Here is a 6,328-nt window from a genome sequence, read left to right as displayed (position 1 = left end):
TGTTATATATGTCTTAATATAGTGTTGGATGAAATAATTCCACATTTAAAGATTAAAAAACATAATATTTTATAAATAAGCATACATTTTTAATTAGTTTAGGCCTACTACTTTGGAACTGACAAAAAAATAAACAGTTTTATTATGGAAACCAGCAGGGCCTAAGTTGTATTTGAAACTGCTTTGATAGTACAGTACAAAACTTTCCAAATGAATTTTGAAATGCAAGTTTGAGTCCCAACCTGGGACATGTCTCAAAATTATTCCCCTCTTTCTCACCCCTACTGTCCTGTAAAATAAAGGCAAATGCAAAAATTAACAAGAACTTCAAGAAGAATTTAAAGCTCTTTAGAATTTAAAGAATTTAATGAGAACCTCTTTCTCACATAATCTAAATTCTCATCCTCTTCACTTTCTTGCCATAAATCAAGATAAATAATAAAGCTAAATGGCCTGAATTTGACCAGCCATTTAATTTCTGAAGTCTTACGTATGCTTTTATAGAAAATATTCCTTTAATCATAAAGTCACAGAGCTGCAATGACAGGAATGACCCAAGTGCAAAAAGAGGCAGCTGCACTACATTTTTTTATTTCAACAACGCCTCCTGCAATCACAGCTATTTTTGCATAAAGGCAATTACTATCTAAAATTAAGCTTTGTAACTGTACTGCATGGGTGTAATTGTGGCGTGTGTGGCATCTGTTTCAGTTTCTGCTGTTTTGGCTTAGTATGACTGCAGCTCTTCTCACACATACCTTATTTTAAACAGTGTGCTAATCTTGGTCAGAGTTCTTAGTTCTTAGTTGCTAAATCAAAAAACAGTAAACCCTCCTCAGTCATGTGTTACATGGCAAAATTATGAATAGTATTATTTTATGCTTTTTATATAGCCTATATATATTTGTTGATACCCACAAATTGCGAATTGTGCGATGATGTGCCAGTAGCTTTAATAGTGTTATTGCCAACTTTGTGATTAATATGTTTAGCGCTTTTTATTATATGTGTGATATATCTGTGCTGTTTTTGTGACGTTATCTTTAAAGTCAAATATGCAATTGTTATTCATTTTTTGTTTGCTTTATACATTATGTACCTGATGATTATATCCAAGCTTTTATATCTAAATCTGTAATATACTCCCAAACAAAACTTCCCTTATGTACACCACAGCCTCTGTTCAAAGGTGCATTATGTAATCTTGAAACGATCCTCAAAAGAAAATTGTTGATGTTATATTTGATTCATCCTTACATTAGAAAAGAGAGAACAGAGAAGGACAAATGTCTGTGTAAATGAGCCTTAATGACTGTTATTTTGGAGAATTATCTGATCCCGTTGAATCAAAGTAAGTTAGCCCACAATTTTGTCATTTAAATCTGTAACAACACTGACATTTGTTGTTTCAAGGAGGTTACTGTACAACATACAACCATTATATATATATATATATATATATATATATACATACATACAGTGTGTGTGTGTGTGTGTGTGTGTGTGTGTGTGTATACAGGTGCATCTAAAAAAAAATTGAATATTGTGAAAAAGTTCTCTTTTTTTGTAACTTATTTCAAAAAGTGAAACTTTCATATATTCTAGATTCATTACACGTAAAGTAAAACATTTCAAAAGTTTTTTGTTTTAATTTTGATGATTAGAGCTTACAGCTCAAGAAAGTCAAAAATCCAGTATCTCAAAATATTAGAATATTTCCTAAGATCAATCAAAAAAAAGGATTTGCAAAACAATAAAGTTCAAGTTCTTTATATGTTAATTTATGCACTCAATACTTGGTCGGGGCTCTTTTAGCACAAACTCCAGCATCAGTGAGGTGTGGCATGGAAGCGATCAGCCTGTGGCACTGCTGAGGCACTATTGAGCCTTCAGCTCGTCTGCATTGTTGGATTGACTGTTTCTCATCTTTCTCTTGAAAATATCCCATAGATTCCATATGGGGTTCAGGTCATGCATGTTGGCTGGCCTATCAACCACAGTAATGTCATGGTCAGCAAACCACTTGGAAGTGGTTTTGGCACTATGGGCAGGTGCTAAAGTCCTGCTGGAAAAGGAAATCAGCATCTCCATAAAGCTTGTCAGTAGATGGAAGCACAATGGACTAACACCAGCAGACGTCATGGCACCCCAAATCATCACTGACCTCGGAAACTTCACACTGGATTTCAAGCAGCTTAGATTCTGTGCCACTCCAGTCTTCCTCCAGACCCCAGATCTTGATTTCCAAATGAAATGCAAAATTTACTTTTATCTGAAAAGAGGACTTTAGACCACTGAGCAACAGTCCAGTTCTTTTTCTCCTTAGCCCAGGTAAGATGCCTCTGACATTGTTTCTGTTTCAGAAGTGGCTTGGTAGCCCTTTTCCTGAAGCCCTCTGAGTGTGTTGACTCTTGATGCACTGGTTCCAGCTTCAGTCCACTCCTTGTGAAGCTCTCCCAAGTGTTTGAATCGGCTTTGCATGACAGTATCCTCAAGCTTGCGGTCATCCCTGTTGCTGGTGCACCTTTTCCTACCCAATTTCTTCCTTCCAGTCAACTTTGCATTTAATATGCTTTGATACAGCACTCTGTGAACAGCCACCCCTTTCAGTAATAATGGCCTTCTGTGACTTAGCCTCTTTGTGGAGGGTGTCAATGATTGTCTTCTGGACCATTGCCAAGTCAACAGTCTTCCCCATTATTGTGGTTTCAAAGAACAAGAGATACCCAAAATTTATACCGTAGGGATGGTCATTTAATGAAACTCAAATGTAAATATTCTAATATTTTGAGATACTGGATTTTTGACTTTCATGAGCTGTAAGCTATAATCATCAAAATTAAAACAAAAAATATATAAGAAATGTTTTACTTTACATGTAATAAATCTAGAATATATGAAAGTTTCACTTTTTGAAATGTTACAAAAAAAAAAAAACTTTTCACAATATTCAAATTTTTTGAGATGCACACATATACATATATATATATATATATATATATATAATTCTTATTATTTTCTAGTTACGGGTGTCGCGTGTATGTCACATGATCCTTCAGATATCATTGTGATATGCTGACTTTTGAACATTACTTATTATTATCAATGTTGACAACAGTTGTGGTGCTTAATATTTTGTGTGGAAACTGCAATATATCTTTTACTTCATTATTCAATGCTTCCTTGCTAAATAAAAATATTAATTTATATTTAAGAACTGTTTTTTAATTAAATTAATCATTTAATAATTTTATTCAGCAAGGACACATTTCATTTTTCACATATTGTTGTACCTCGTGACAATTGCTAGAAGTCTGTGACAGGTGAATGCTCAAGTTTGGTAGCTTCAAAGATTGTAGATTGCTAAATATTTATAACGCTTTACCTCTGGGTATGATTGATTATGCCAGAGACAGACAGAGAGCTAGTGAGAGAGTGTTTGTGAGTCAGCTGGTTGGTAACGCGTGTTGAGGGCTGGCCACCTGTGCCATATACCAACAACGTGGGTGGACTCTGATGTGGCGCACCAAAGTTGTTTCATTAGTGACGCTATACTCACAGACGGCCATGTGTGCGTATGTGTGTGTGCTCGCGTGTGAATAAGAGAGACAGAGAGACACACAGACACATTCAGTCATTAAACTCACAAAGAAACTAAAGCTGTGTTTAATATTTAAAGACCACCACCCACTCTTTTAAAAAGCTTATCCCTGGTTAATAAAAATAATGACTTTTAATTGCCTGTTTTTTTTTTTTTTTACCAGATATTCTGTCGTTCTTTCTTTCTTGCCCTCTCTCTCCCCCACTTTGTTAATTATGACATTTGTTTAATTCAATCATTTGAATTGTCACTTACCACAGTGACAGCATAAAAACGTGGATGTCAGCCTGGAGAAACGGCTATTAACTAGACAAGCAAAGACAAACTTTGAATGGAAGGAAGGTTTGTGAGAAGGTTTAAAGGTTAATAGCTTTGTGTAGATTGCATACATAGTAAGTCTGAATAGAGATTGAAAGTTTGAAGAAATGTAGGCTTAGCTAGGTGGTTGCTGAGCAATGCAGTTGTTCAGAGTGGTTGGTAGGCAGATGTTTGTAAGGGTATTACTAGGTGGTTGCTAAGGTGTTCTGAGAGGTTGCTATGAACAGCTATGGCTTTACTTTTCTGGAAGTAAACCCTAAATGTGACCCTGGACCACAAAACCAGTCTTAAGTCGCTGGGGTATATTTGTAGCAATAGCCAAAAATACACTGTATGGGTCAAAATTATAAATTTTTCTTTTATGCCAAAAATCATTAGGATATTAAGTAAAGATCATGTTCCATGAAGATATTTTGTAAATTTCTTACCGTAAATGTATAAAAAATTAGTAATATGCATTGCTAAGAACTTCATTTGGACAACTTTAAAGGCGTTTTTCTCAATATTTAGATTTTTTTGCATCCTCCGATTCCAGATTTTCAAATAGTTGTATCTCAGCCAAATATTGTCCGATCCTAACAAACCATACATCAACGGAAAGCTTATTTATTCAGCTTTCAGATGAATTTCAGATGTATCTGAATTTCGAAAAATTGACACTTAAGACTGGTTTTGTCGTCCAGGGTCACAAATCAAGTTTGTACAATAAAATTATGAATAGTCAGTCTCATTCTTTTCATTACACTTCCTATTGAAGATCACATGAACACTGATGTTCAGTAGCAAAACCTTTGCTTTTTAGGTAGATTGGGGAACACATATTCACTATTAACTAAGAGTTTGCCCTCAGTAAACACCTAATTTGCTGCTTATTGATACTAAAGTAGCTGTTGTAGTAGTTATGTTTAGGTATTGGGTAGGGTTAAAATATCTATAATATGGTCTCTGCTGAAAAAAAGTTAAAACCAGCCTAAGCTGTTTGGCTGGTTTTAGCTGCATGGTCTTTGAGCCTGGTTATAGCTGGTTTGTAGACTGGTTTTAAAAGGGTCATAAGCTGCCTTTTGTATTATTTTGTACTGTTCTCTGAGGTCCGCTTATAATGTTATCTAGATTTTTAAATCCAAAAACATAATTTAGAAGTTATAGGCTATTTTCTGTACTGTTTTGACCTCCCTCATCAGAACACTGTTTGAATAAGCTTGGTGGATTGTAAACTCGGAAGTAAACGTCCACTGCTATGATTGGCTAACAGTTGTCTGACAGCATACATTCCTCATCAGTGGGGGGTTTTGGTTAGGATGATTCCAAGGGCCCAGCGAGGGAGAGGGGGCCCGGGATGCATTTTTTACCAACGTATATTTTTGCGACATATATTTTTGTGCAACAGTTTTTTTCTCCTAATATTTTTAGAAATGGGTCTCAACTAACTTCAACATCATTGACCCCATATTTCAAATGCTATTTGCATTATGAGTTCTTTAAAGATGATTGGTTTCCTTGACAACGATTGTCTAGTCTGGCTTTCTACAAGCATCATGATGGAGTGCAGAGGAGAGAGCGAAACATATCAGCTAACAAGCCTCGGCATGCTGGGAACAAATCGTCTCTATCACAGTTTTGTGAATAAAAATTTTTTGGGAGGGGGAAGCATCTGCAACAAAGTGGGAGGTCGTAGAGTAGAATAGTAGCCTGTTTGATAAATGAATATTTTGGAAAAGAATAAACTCATAATACATATTGCCACTCTGCAATATTTTGCATATTTACACCATCAGAAAGTTTATTGTTTACCTAAAAATACACAGTAGTTATTTAGCAGACGTATTTATTCAAAGTGACACAGTTTCTTTCAAAAATGTCACTAAAGTGCACATTATGGTGAGATTTGAACCTGCAAGCTTCCTGAATAACACCCTATATAAATCAGATGCATTTACTGTGGCTTAAACCATAGTATGTTGCATGTGCACGTGTGTGTGTGTGTGTGGGTGTGGGTGAGTGTGTGTGTGTGTGGGGGGGGTACAGACTCCGCATCATGAGCTCAATCCCCTCAGAGCTTTGCCACTGTAGATGACAAACTCACACGTTGTCATGGTTACCACAACACAGATGCCCCAGTTACGTCCAGTGCCATGAAGAGTGGCACATTCTCCATCACAGCAGAAGACACATCTTTCACAGCCTGAATGTTAACGTTAGCACAATATTTTTTTTTACATATCATTCAATATCGATAATTACAATAAAAACTACTCTTTGTGGTCAGAACATTTCACTTTTCTTTTTAAAATGTTTACTCTTTTCCATTATCAAAAACAGTTACATCTGTAAACAACCTCACTTCTATATGGTGAAATATTATACAATTTATTTATTTTATTTATTTATTTTTTTTATATTAACCATGGC

Source organism: Onychostoma macrolepis, chromosome 06 (genome assembly GCF_012432095.1).
Source record: "Onychostoma macrolepis isolate SWU-2019 chromosome 06, ASM1243209v1, whole genome shotgun sequence".
Lineage (NCBI taxonomy): Eukaryota > Metazoa > Chordata > Actinopteri > Cypriniformes > Cyprinidae > Onychostoma > Onychostoma macrolepis.
Note: the sequence above shows the minus strand (reverse complement) of the source record.